Consider the following 14,399-nt stretch of genomic DNA (forward strand, 5'->3'; position numbering starts at 1 on the left):
TACATCAAGTAGTGCTCTACGGATTATAGGTTTACCAATCCCAAAGGTTAGCCTTTCCCTTCTGAAGTATATATTATTATCCTTCAGATAGCAATGAGAGATAGGATGGTGTTTCAGGATGTTCTTCTGGTAGCCAATATTTTTCATAGCATGAGATTAATTCCAACTTTTCTTATTCTTCCATTCATATATCAACCCAATCTGTCTGTTACAATACATAATTAATGTAAGTTGTCATATTATGTGTTGAATGCCTTAAACTCACAACATAGGAGATAGGCAACTAATACCATCCTACCAATGGACAGCAGGTGGATTGGCATGAAGAAATACAGTAGTTGTTATTAAGGTTATAAAGTTTTCCTCCCCCATCTTCCAAAAATGTCAATATTTGGGATAGTCCAAAAACAAACTCATTCTCAGATAAGAGTAAGTATTCATTACCAGAAACATTTAGTAAAACCAAATCAAAGCTATATAAAGATAAGAGCAGAAAGAAATGTTGGTTTGGTCAACCTCAGTGACTTTGTGATGTGTGGACTAATTCCTCAGCATGACATATTTTTTAAAACACTTGCTAGAAGCAAACCAGTTGGTGCCTTTTCCCAAAATCTTTTCTTTTATCATACCAATATCACAGATTTTGACTTGTTCTGTTTCTTGCCTTACATTAATATGATTTATAGAGAGTGATGTTGGCATATTTCTATAGATTTATGATTACAATAAGGAAAAATATTTTGGTTTGTATTAGAGGCATGTTCTTTTAAAAAAGAAATTAGTGGGTTTCTATAAGTAATTTATAGAAATATGTTGCTTTTTAAGGATTTTTTAATATGGTTATGTGTCATAGTTTGTCCCATTTAAGCAAGTGTTATTCAATATTCTGAATGAATAATTGGTTTTTATAGATGTTCATATTCTTTTGAATTATATATCAGCGATCTGGAAATTAATAAGAGACCAAGCAAAGCAGATATTTCATGGTCTTATAATTGCAAAGTGGTAGCTCTTACAATGCTGGAAGGACATTCATTTTCATTCAATTATTCCAGGGATGCCAAACTCAGATTGTTATAAAAGATGCTTGAGGACTAGTTCATTAACCCTAAAATGATAGCACTGAAGTCATTTATTATCTAATCCTTTAGACAGATAATAATGAATAAAATGAAGATTTTCATGGTACTTCATTAGGCATACATTTTTTAAATAATAAAACTTCTTTTGCAAAACTGTTGTGATACCAACTGGTGTTTATTCATAAGGAAAGCAGTTGATTCAGAAGAAATGGGTACTTTAGCAGAAAGTTATAGAACAGTGTTCTCCCCAACTCTATCTCTGTTGGTGAGAGAGTCTTTGTTCTTTATTCTTTGCAGTCAGGTCTGCAAGTTGAGAAAAGTAACTACCTAAATTCCTTGCACCTAATAATCTGAAATTTGGCAAGTTCTATCCCTCTCAGAAGTGTCGACAGCGACTCAAAATTATTTGCAGCTCTGCCAAGGAATGAAAGTGATATTGCCATTTCTCTTTAAATGGAAGAAAGGGTTTCAAATTTTGTCTTCAATTTGGTATATATAACCCTCTCACAAGAAACTAGAGAGCGAGTATTGTGTAGTAGTTAAGACACCAGGCTAGAAAACAGGAGATTGGGAGTTCTAGTCCTGCCTTAGGCACAAAGTCAGCTTGGGCCAGTCCCTCTCTCCACTTGTAGGAAGGAGAAAATGGTGAACCACTTCTGAAAAAGAAAACTGTAGGGATTACTGTAGTCAAAACAGTCACCGGGAGTCAACATTAACCCACATAAGAGGCTCTGATTCCTGCAAATTTAGCTCCATTTCAGATTGCCTTTAATGGAAACAGACCAAACATTAATTATTACATATGTTTTGTTCCATAGGCAAAAATGCAAGCAGGGTAAAGCTGACAGAACCAGTCACCCCTTTTAATTTCTTCTGTTTGGATTGCATCGGGAGGTACTGTTCACACCCTGCCAAATTTGCTATGGTTTGAAGAGAGATTGCACTCAGATAGAAACATAGAAACATAGAAGATTGACAGCAGAAAAAGATCTAGTCTGCCCTTATACTATTTCCTGTATTTTATCTTAGGATGGATATATGTTTATCCCAGGCATGTTTAAATTCAGTTGCTGTGGATTTACCAACCACTTCTGCTGGACGTTTGTTCTACTACTCTTTCAGTAAAATAATATTTTCTCACACTGCTTTTGAGCTTTCTCCCAAATAACCTCAGATTGTGCCCTCTTGTTCTTGTGTTCACTTTCCTATTAAAAACACTTCCCTTCTGAACCTTATTTAACCCTTTAACATATTTAAATATTTCGATCTTGTCCCCCCTTTTTCTTCTGTCCTCCAGACTATACAGACTGATGTTCCTCACTTCTTTGGCTATCCTTTCCTGATGTTGTTTTTGCTAAATAGGTACAGGCACTAAACAATGCCAGCCTCACTTCATTCATTCTATTGGCTTCTAAGCAGGGAGGAATATGAAACTGGGCAGGCAGCAGGTAACTAGAATGTCTTCTCTCCCACAGATCACATTGCCTTTGCTACAGCTTTTGCATATCAATGGTAAGCTAAGGAGCTCTGGTTCAAGATGTGACATAGCATTGGGAGTTGCCACCTGTTTACCTATAACTTTCCATAATATGGGCTGATTTAGTTATTGATAAATATCAACTTCTTTACCCCACTTAGAGGACCATTTCAAAATCTAAACACATATACAATACAAATCTTCACTCTCATAAACAATAGTAACATAACACAATAACTATCTTTCTCTTATTGTTATCTAATCTAAATGTCAGTTCGATTGTATAATAGTTCGATACCATCTTATTTAAGATGGGATTTCATATTTATTCCATCTTATATAACATAACATACTTACTTTTTCTTCATTTCTCTCTTTTTGTTTTTCTTCTACACGTTTTAATAAATAAATCACCTGTTTTTTAAGGTTTGCACTACATAATAAATCTTAAACCACACAAATAAGACATGACTTTAAAATGTTGTCTGCTAGTTTGATTTAGAATGCATTTCATAAATAAGTAAGTAAATTGCACTATTATTAACAATGGAACCATCTTTTTGTTCTAAGCTTTAGCAGTTCTGCTTTTCAGGAGTTGTCCTGAGCTCTTCCCATTTTGGCAGGAATTTTCAGAATTGCTAAATAATGATAGGATACAATCGAATTGAATAGACTAGAATAACAGAGTCAGAAGGGACCTTGGAGGTCTTGTAGTCCAACCCCCTGCTTAGGCATGTCTCTCCTAGTCCTCCTTTTCATTAAACTAGACATACCCAGTTCCTGCAACTGTTCTTTATATGTTTTAGCCTCCAATTCCCTAATAATCTTTATTGCTATTCTCTGCACTCTTCTAGAGTCTCAATATTCTTTTACATTGTGCCGTTCAAAACTTTTAGTCATTGTTTAACTGCTGCCCACTACTCAATTATTATTTATGCTATTCAATATGAGTTAGTTTTAATTTTAAAATATCAATACATTTTTGTAATAAAATATCAGTTGCACAAGCAGGGCATCAGCTTATATGAACTTGCTGCTAGTGATATCAGAAAAGAATTACCATATTTTTCGGAGTATAAGACGCACCTTAGTTTTGGGGGAGGAAAATAGGGAAAATAATCTGCTTACCAGATATTCAACTGGCTAGCATCCTTAATCCGGTCAGTTTCAGCATATTATTTTATCCCCTGGTAAGGGTTTTTTTTTAAAAAAAAACCAAAAACTTATTTGTAGAGAGTAACAATGAAAGAGCTTGCAAGCCAGTAAGAGCTAGGAAAATTGTTAGAACCTGGTTAGGGATGGAAAGAAAAATTCTGAGCAAGTAGAGCAATGGGGGGAAAAACTGCAAAGACTTAGGGGCCTGGAAAACATTCCTAGCAGAGAGTATCAATGAATGGTCTTGCAAGCCGGTAAGAGCTGGGAACATTGTGAGCACCTGGTTAGGGCTGGAAAGAAACATTTGGAGCAAGTTAGAGCAATGGGGAAAAACCTGCAAAGACTTAGGGCTTGTAAAAAATTCTTAGCAGAGAGCAACAATGAAAGATCTTGCAAGCCGGTAAGAGATGGGAACACTGGTTAGGGCTGGAAAGAAACTTACTTGGAGCAAGTTAGAGTAATGAAAAAACTTTGCAAAGACTTAGAGCTTGGAAAACATTCTTCGCAGACAGTAACAATGAAAAAACCTGCAAGATAAGAGCTGGGAACATTATTAGACCTAGTTAGGGCTGAGAAAAAAAGCTTCGAAAAAAGCTGCATTCAGAGTATAACACATACCTGAATTTTCAGCCTCTTTTAGGGAGAAAAAAAGGTGTGTCTTATACTCAGAAAAATACGGTATTAGCTTTGAAGAAATTTTAAGTGAAACACAGAGGTATAAATAGAAATTAACCCAGAGAAAAGGATAGTGGATGTAGTCCTTATCCAGTTGAGCACATTTCAGCAGCTCTCTTAATGGGAATATAACTCGGTGCAGGTTAGCAAGCCAAAGTGGAGGTCCAGAAATATAACTCAGGTCAGCTCTGCAAGCCAAAGAAAATATTTTCTCAATCTATGGGACCCTGTATAAATAAAGATTCAAACATCACCATGAGCCCAAGAATGATTTAAATCAGATCTCTTTCTGTTTTTCAAGCATAAAAGCAAAAATATCCAGTGTGAACGAGAGATAAATGTGGTTCTACTAAAAACCAAGGTAAGGGTCTCTTGCCTCAAGTCAGATCTGCATTTCATTTGAAGGAAATGTTCAAATCCTTAAAATGCTGGACAGAATACCCAAGTACCGTAAGTTTGTTTTGTGCAGGCTAACTGCTAATGATCAAGTATACTATAGATGCGTTTTCAAAAACTACCATTTTTCCTTCAGAAAAGCTTTCCCTCAGATGATAATTACAATGGTGCCTTGGTAGGTAAACATTAACAAACAAATTCTGTGGCCTATTTTGTCCTGCTTCTTCTTTAAACATTGACCTAACTACATTGTCTCCGGGGTATGATTCATGCATTCTTTCGGCATTTGAACTTGTTGTTAAAGTGCAAAACCATTCCAATATGATAAAATGAATATTCTACATTACAGAATTTTTTTGAAGATTTAAGCATTGAAAGTAATGCACTGAGAAGAAAATACAATTTTGGTTTTTTTAATATAAGAGGGGGGAAATGTTCTCTTCCATATCAATCCCCAAAAGTTACTTCCTTATGCTGTACAGAGAGAGGAGGGGGAGAGGGAAGGAGGGCACTATACCCAAGGGTTAAAACATACACAATCAGACATGACAAGCAGTGCAAGAAACATGGGGTCCAATAGAGGTTATCAGGGAAAGAAGGAAAGGTACTTATTAAGAGTAGAATTGCCATACATAATTGTATGAAAGGTTCAATTGGTATCTTGGCAATCAATCTTGAAAAAGCAAGAGTCTTTTGAAAAAGAATATGTCAAGGAAAAGTATGAGAAATGTGTGTCCAAAATATATCCAGTCAATCTTCTTATTGAGCCACTGAAAGGAAGGAAAACATTACATCACAACAGAACCCAAGTACAAGGTTTTCTCATGCCTTAAGGCCTGCTCTTGCTGTGCAGTGCTATACATAAAGGCAAGAAATTAGTCAAAGGCAGCAGTTTGAATATGATAGCAGAATTACCGAATCATACCCATACATCTAAAGCCTTCATGGTCAGACTGAGATATTATATCAACAAAGCCATTTTTGAATTATTTCTCTTGTATGGTACCATCAAGCATCAGCATGGTAGGTTCACTATCTTAATAATCTAAAAAAATCCTGTTATGCTTAGTTTAGTTACCTGCTTTAGAGTCATATCTCCACAACCACCATCTTCCTTCCTTCCTTCCTTCCCTCCCTCCTCCCTCCCTTCTTTTTCCCTTTCTTCCTCCCTCCCTTCTTTCTTTTTTCTTCTTTCTGTCTACACAACCACAACCACACACTTAAGCTCACAAAAGTTTACATGAGGGATTACTTGGGCTTTAATATAATTTCTTATATACTATAATCGTAAATGTATAAGGTTTGATTGATGAAGAATGCTTTGCTTCCTCTTTTATATGAGCAAAATTAGGAAAGCATGCATCATTGTAACTCCAATTCACTTTCATATTATAAGGCCTGTCTGGCTTTTAAAATGCATTTTCTTCAATTTAATTTTAAAAGCGACCCCATTTTCATTTCATATTTTCTATAGAATAGAATTCTTTATTGGTCAAGTCTAATTGGACACACAAGAAATTTGCCTTTGGTGTATATGTGTATAAAGTAATGCAAATATTTGTAGTACAAATTCCTAAACAACTTCTTTGCAAAGCAATTTTTTCATGTTTTGCTACATGGAGAGGTTTTTAATAGAAACTTTTAGAAAACATTATATACAATGTAACTGGTTTTGAAAAGAATCTGTTATGTTTCTTTTTATATGTCATTTTCAGAAACCCATGTTATTTTTATGGCACATCTCAGAAAAATAATGTTTCCTGTGTATGGATCTTGACCAGAAAAAGATGGACAGAAGTGGTTCAGTGTTCAGTTGAATGTTCCCGATTATTTCAGAAATGAAGCACCACTTGTGCTTATCACATCCTGAGGCTGAAACTTCACATTATTAAATTGCAGGTACTTCACTGCTTCTAACTAATGTAAATACCCAGAGTGGTAAGAAATGTAAATCTAACTTCCAGACCAGATGAACCCAGGTGTATTACCTTTATCCTTAAATACACAAACGGAAGCTGATTTAAGTTAGATTTAAACAGGAAGATGTGATTAGTCTTTAATATTTTATGTGTTTGCTTAACTTTGGTTTCCCATCTCATCACCTCAGCTTTAAAGCTACTGAAATGCAATTAACTGAACAGGAAAATACAGGAAAATTCTTACATGAACTAATAAATGGTCAAGATTTGTACTCAAAGACAAATAAGGCCCTGAGTGATTCAATGGAACCTCTTAAATGCAATTTAATTGCTTCTGGAAAATGTCTCAGGTTGCACTTAGATAAATGAAATGTAAATGCACCTAAGGTGAGCTTAAAGACAACTACATTTTAAAGCAAGCAAAAACTTATTTCCGGGCACAGGCCTTTGGCTATCTGCGGAACACAACGTTTGATGTGCCTCATGGTCATCTTACATTAAGAAGCTCACAGTCTGTGAGGGACAAATACAAGAAAATGCTTCCTTTTGAAAGACCATTAATGGACAATGACTCCAAATGAGTTTTTTTTTTAAACCAACAGCTAACTGATCCTTTAATGCTTCTTATTATGGCTGAGGCCATGACCCACTTGGAATAACATCCAAACCTATTCTCTCTCCAGGTCTAAAGCTAGATTTTTCTGAAAGGGGAAGGGAATACGGAAGGTCCAAAGGAAGTCCAGTGTTTCAGAGATCAAGCACTAATAGTTAACTGATACAAACTGCCTGCTGAGGGCTCTGCTCTTTTTTCTCCAGTTATATTGGATTTATTCATAAGCTTGCAAGGTCAGAGTAGATGTTATAAGAATGTGGAGCAATTCCTGAGCCTAGCCTTTGTAGTTAAAGCCATGTTGGAACAGCAAATTTGATTTCATGAAAAACAGGCTGTGTTTCAAAAGACACTTTCCTGGTATTATAATCTATGAAAAAGTGGCTTTCGAAGATGAAATTTAAAGCATGCTTTTTTTCCCACAAAAACCAACACTGGCCAATGCAAACATGATACAGACATAAATGATTTTCAAATGCTGCTTGCCTGAGGAATACATCTACAAGAGGAAATGTTACCATATTTTCTTCATGCCAGTTTGGGATATTCATTTATAGACTAAATCTCAGCATAGAGAGTGAACTTGCCATTCCACTCAAACATCATCTGTGCTTCCCAAATAAAATTTAAAACAGCGAAAGGTTGGCAATATTGTCATGTCTCAAAAGCTTTCTGTAAATGAGATCTCATGAAATTCTGGTGTTCTCACCTCAGATCTCACCATGAAATTCATATCATTGAAATTTCATGAGAATTACATATCTTCAGAGATTTTGGGGAGACTTTGGCAGTCATACACATTTTTGAATGAATGAATGAATGAATGAATGAATGAATAAATAAATAAATAAATATCTCTCAAGATTTAAGCAGATAGCTAAAACTTAGCTCATTATTACATTCTTAAATAAAGAATGAAAACTGTAGGTAGTAATTTAGTTGTCAGAACATGATTTATTATTTTTAGAAAAATCCAGAACTCTAAATCATTAACAGAAAAGCTATATTGTATTAGTAATGTAAAAGCACTATGCCCTTATGCTAATATGGCAAAAGCATAATACTTTTGCTATGAATATCACAATATGAGAAGAACATTGATTTTGCTTATTGAATAATGAAGCTTTAAAGTACACATTAGAAACTTTACACCACGGTTTAATTAATATTATCCAAAATATCAGTTTGTTGCATAAAAATCAATTTCCAGAAGCACACACAGATGACTGATTCAGCTGGATTCAATAACTTCTTTATAAATGTAATAATACTGTATATGTTCAATACCATAGGTAGATTAATTATTTAATGTAGCAACAGTTGTAACAGTTTCATTTTTAGAAACAGACAAGCTTTTAGCTCAGAGTTCAGAGTGGACAGAGAGCAGAGTGGGCAAGAGTACAGAGTGGACTGAGCCATGCCGAGCCTTAAGCTTAAGTTTTCAGTTTCAATTATCTGCACAGACTCAGAAGTGTTTAACTCCCATTGGCTGACTAAGTTGCTATGCCTATGCATTGGCTGACCTTGTTATCATGAATATCTTAATGCAAAATTATCTTACAAACAATCTCATGATTACAAATATGGTAGAAATAAAATAATGATATTTAAAGCCTATTGATGGTAAAACTATTGAAGTGGGGAACAGAAGGGGAATGAAAAACATGATTGTTCTTTTTCTTCTGTCAGTGATTTGATAAAGGTTTATTTATTTTATTTATTAATCAGATTTATACGGCTGCCCATCCAATCCAGTGGAATTCTGAATGATAGATATTCAATCTATTGAAGAAAAAAAAGTGAAGACTTTTATCTCCTTTCCAGAATGACATATACACAAGGGTCTAATAAGTTATCAATTTGGCCTTAATGCTTGGGGGAAATAGTTATATCTTAAAAGACCTCTGAAATAGAAACAGGATCAGGGATGTCCATATTCCCTGGAGAAGGCTACTCTGCAAAGCAGCACCATGATAGACAAAATATTTTTCCTAAGACCTTGTTTACGATATTATTTCTCCATGAAATATACAGCATCTCTTCCAGATCTGATGAGGCAGCAGAAACCACCAGGGATAGGCAATACCAAAGTAACCTGGTCAGTCTCCAGAATTCACCTGAGGCTACAAGGTTCCCCTGCATCTCACACAACAATGTAATGTTCCATGATATGTTCAATACGGCCCATGTTGCTATATTCTGGACCAGCTGTGGATGTAATACTTAGCAAACCTCAACATTACAAAGACCCTAAACATTTCCAAGGGATTAACCAGTTTGAACTCAGCCCATATAACTGGACAAAACTGGGTTAAAATCAACTGCATAGTTACTTAATAGTTTCATAAGTCACTGATCCATTCGCTTTCTGATGTACTTTGACCCTATACTCCCCCTCTTTCCCTTATGTCATTGAATGATCACATAAAATGAAGTAAATGAGTTTAAGCCTGAGCCACAAATGTAGAACACAGCATGTAATCACAATTAAAATGTTCAGATGTGACAGAAAGAATTTTTCTCACTTGTATTTCAAAAATGTTAAAGTAACACTTGTCTAATTCATCTTACTTAAATGTGACTTTGGTATTTACTATGAGTGATATACAGCCCTGTCCTGAGTGGAAAATTTCAGTACTCGGGTGACAAAACATCACATTTATATAAAAGACCTCAAAATTCAAGTTACAGTATTTGGATAATAGATTTTTTTTTTTTGGGGGGGGGTGATTAAGCAGCAGCACTTAATGTTCCATAGAGAGAATTAGAGGTAAAGTTTATTTCAGGCTGAATTCAACTCTTGATGACTATGTAAATATGCCTACATATTATTTTTCTTAATAACAATATAAAAGTGTTTTGGCATTGCCTTCTTAGTTGTTGTAGTTATTTTATTTATTTATTAAATTGATATGCTGTTTATTTCACTATTATATTGACTCTGGGTGGTTTACAACAAATTAAACACATAGACATAAAAGCATCAAAAACACTAAAATTAAGTTTAACAACAAATAAATAAAAGATTAAAACGAAGACCATGTATGATACAGAAGTGGATGATAGTCTTCTTACTCCTCCAACCATATCCAGCATAGCGCACTCCCATCTCCCATCTCAATGTCTCAACGCAAATGACAGAGCAAACTTTTAAGACTCTTTGAGGAGCCCAGAAAGGTGGAGGTGGCTCTCATCTCAGGAGGTAGGATATTCCAGAGGGTTGGAGCATATGGAAGATAAGGCTCTTCTCTCTGACCTGCTAGCTGAAATTGACAATGGAGTCTGGAAAAGGCCTCTTCTGCTGGCATGATAGGGTAGGTTAATCCCATTGGAGTGAGACAGTGCCTCAAATAACCTGGTCTCATGCCAGGATTAATCTATTTCCCACTCTAGCTATAGTCCTGGGACTTCCTAATGTCCCATACAAGCACTAACCAGGTCTAATCTTACTTAGCTTTCAAAATCAGCCAACGATATACACAGTAAAAGATGTTGAATTATATACAGTATTTGTGATCCAATTTTTGTCATGCCTTACATTTTTTTTTCACCAAAAGTTTGCTTATGGGACCACATTTTTCCATTTTCCATTTCATTTATAAAAATAATAAAAATGAATGTTAATGACTGTATTTACAGATATTATGTAAAAATTAACTAACAAATATAGGATTATTTTCAAGGGTGGGTTCTACTTGTACCTCCGCCACTGGTTTGCATTGTAATGTTTTGTGTGTGAGCCATCTGCTCACGCGCAAGTGCGTATCCCCTCATGCAATTCTGCTTCCACGCCTGCTAAGTAGCTAGAATCAGCCCAAAACATAGCTGAGGAGCTTATCAGCTGTGCTTTGGGTGAAGCAATAAAGGTAAATATAAACTCGTGGATGGCTATGAGGGCCAAGCAGAAGCAGAGGGAAAAAGTTTCAAATGGTAAAAAATGTGTGTGTGTGGGAGGGAGAAGATGGCAGCACCCATGGACTGGCACTGATTGAACTGGATCCATGTTGTGATCATGATATCAACAGTTCATTGCTCCCATTTTGGGCGATCCAGTCCAAACCGAGAGGAACCAATCCCTGGTTATTTTATATTACTTAAATGAAAGAGACATTTGCTAAGCGCACTTTATGATCTCTCTTGCCACTGTTTTAATTGAATTACTACAGTTGTTAAGTCAATACACAGTTGTTAAAAGAATCTACTTTGCCATTGGCTTTGTTCATCAGAAGCTTGTGAAAGGTGGTCACTTGACTTCAGGACACTGTAACCATCATAAATAGGAACCAATTGCCAAGAGTCTTGAATTTCGATCATGGGACTATGGTGATTCTGCAAAAGTCGTAAGTGTGAAAATCGTCATAAGTCACTTTTTTCAGTGCTGTTGTAACTTTGAAAGGTCATTTGATGAATTGTTGTAAGTGGAGGACTACCTATATGAAATCCATTGTCGTCAGGACTATCTGTATGAAACTCATTGTCATCATGAAACTCATTGTCATCCTTTTTCTACCCTTATCTCTGTAATACTCGAATCTGATCTATTTCTATTTCTACAATGTGTTTCCCCCCCCCCCCAAATTCGCTTTTCTCTCCAACACCAAACTAATTGGAGAAATGTAGAAGATTTTGTAAATTGCTATACTGGAGATGAATAGAAAATCTTAAAATGGGCCTCATGGGCTGGGGTGGGAAATAAAGGAAAGGATATGGCAGGATAGGGAATGCCTCTTTAGTGCCTTTCCTAAAACTAATTGAAGCTAGCAGTTAAGGAAGCACATTTCTGAAGAAAATTTCAATAAGCAATGGCATCTTCCACTGTAAATGTTATCATTAAAAACATTCTTATTTTTAGGCATATCTGTAAATAATGGAATTTAAAGATACCTCCTCTTATCATCATTGCATTTTTTATTCAGTATACACCCGGGTGTATTGGAAGTACTTTTCCTGAAAGGGTTTGCTGTATAATTTCCCCTTCAGAGAACTATAGTCCTTTGAGACTTAGTGTGTTTCTCAAACATCCCATCTGGAATGTAGCTTGTCTTGATATAATCCCAAGCAAAGAGACAAGAGGGGGGGGGGAAGGAAATTATCGAAATGAATTGGGAGTCATTGTGTTTGTTCTTGGAGAAATGATTCCAACTGGGGAAGTTGTCTGGTTAAAAATGTAAAGCATTTCTACCACCAGAGGGTAGTACAAGAGTGGGGAAAAATAAGCAAAATGTGATTTTCATGAAAGTTCTGAAACCTGAGAATTTTATAGAACAAGCTAACATGTTGGGTGGTTTCCCTCAGTGCTGTTAACTATAAACGTGTGTCTGAAAAGCCTTGTAGTTTCTGAGAAAATATGCACCCCAACAGGAGAAAGTTGGGCTAAATTTCTTGAACTCCATCGAAATTCTGTGTGCTAGACTTGGAACTCATTTTTTCCAGAAAGATTTTGAGATTTTTGTCTACTTTGCTCCAAGAACACTATGAAATCTTGGACAGATCAAAGATTTTGCAAACTCTTGGACTCAGAAAGGTGCTACATATAATGAAAAGTATAAAGAATGTGGAGAGAGAAAATATATATATAATTCATGGAAGGATAATAAATTGTATTTCACTTTGTGTTCCTATAACTTCCATCACTGGCTATACAAGCTGCAGTTTAATGAAGGAAGGGCTACACAATGCTTGCTAATATAATTCTTTTTCCTATGACCACAGATCAGATCAAGAATATTATCCCAATTTATTCTTACACTATGTTTGTTCACCAGGTCAATACTGGTAAAGATAAGGTTCTCTATGAGATGAGCTCAACTTCAGACAACCACATTCAGTTTTAGTTCAAGCATTAATACAAGGCATTAATACAAGGCAGTTTTCTCCTTTTTCTTCTGCAATATTGAATTTGTTCAACTTCCTGGTCCAGTTGACAGCCTAGGAATTTCCTGGCTATCTTCCATCCAAGAGCTAAAAGGGTCAACCCTACATAGCCTTTCCAAATACTGTAAGTCAAGGTTGAATAGACCCTAATTATTGCTGCAATGTATAAATATTGTATTATTATTTCTATTACAGATAAAGAACAAAGATGGAGGCACAGCAGCTTATCTATCAATATTTAGGGAAGCCAAGGCTCAGCAAAAGAAACCCAATTAATTAATAATAATAATAATAATAATAATAATAATAATAATAATAATAATAATGTACTAGATTTGTATGCCACCCCTCTCCAAGGACACGGAGTGGTTCACAACATAAAATACAAACACAAATCCAATTATTAAAAAACAAAAGCAAAACAAAACAAAAAACAAAACAATTAAAACCCTTAATTTAAAAAACAATCATACAACCCAAACAAACCATATATAAAACGGAGCGGCCGAGGGGAATCAATTTCCCCATGCCAGATGGCAAAGGTGGGTTTTATAGGAGTTTGCGAAAGGCAAGGAGGGTGGGGGCAGTCCTAATCTCCAGGGGGAGTTGATTACAGAGGACTGGGGCCACCACAGAAAAAGCTCTTCCCCTGGGTCCTGCCAGATGGCATTGTTTTGTTGACGGGACCCAGAGAAGGCCAACTCTGTGGGACCTAATTGGTCACTGGAATTCATGCGGCAGAAGGCGGTCCTGAAGGTATTCTGGTCTAATGCCATGAAGGGCTTTATAGGTCATAACCAACACTTTGAATTGTGACCGGAAATTGCAACCAATGCAGACTGCAGATGTGACTTGGGTATGATTGCTCTCGCAGCTGCATTCTGCACAATCTGAAGTTTCCGAACACTCTTCAAAGGTAGCCCCATGTAGAGAGCATTACAGTAGTCGAATCTCAAGGTGATGAGGGCGTGAGTGATTGTGAGCAGTGACTCCCGGTCCAGGTAGGGCCGCAACTGGTGCACCAGGCGAACCTGGGCAAACGTCCTCCTCGCCACAGCTGAAAGATGGTTCTCGAATGTTAGCTGTGGTTTGAGGAGGATGCCCAAGTTGCGGACCCTCTCCAAGGGGGTCAATGATTCCCCCCTCAGGGTAATGGACGGACAGATGGGATTGTCCCTGAGAGGCAAAACCCATAGTCAATTCATCTTGTC

The 14,399-nt window shown here is 36.2% G+C and overlaps 1 long non-coding RNA gene across 1 annotated transcript; it reads left to right on the forward strand.

Annotated features, from left to right (window-relative positions):
• The first annotated feature begins 4,457 nt into the window (after positions 1–4,457).
• On the forward strand, positions 4,458–10,182 carry LOC139160964 (uncharacterized). The gene is made up of 3 exons (XR_011558049.1): positions 4,458–4,750; positions 6,501–6,684; positions 9,043–10,182. It is a non-coding gene; the product is annotated as an uncharacterized lncRNA (long non-coding RNA).
• The last annotated feature ends 4,217 nt before the right edge of the window (positions 10,183–14,399 follow it).

This window comes from Erythrolamprus reginae, chromosome 2 (genome assembly GCF_031021105.1).
Source record: "Erythrolamprus reginae isolate rEryReg1 chromosome 2, rEryReg1.hap1, whole genome shotgun sequence".
Lineage (NCBI taxonomy): Eukaryota > Metazoa > Chordata > Lepidosauria > Squamata > Dipsadidae > Erythrolamprus > Erythrolamprus reginae.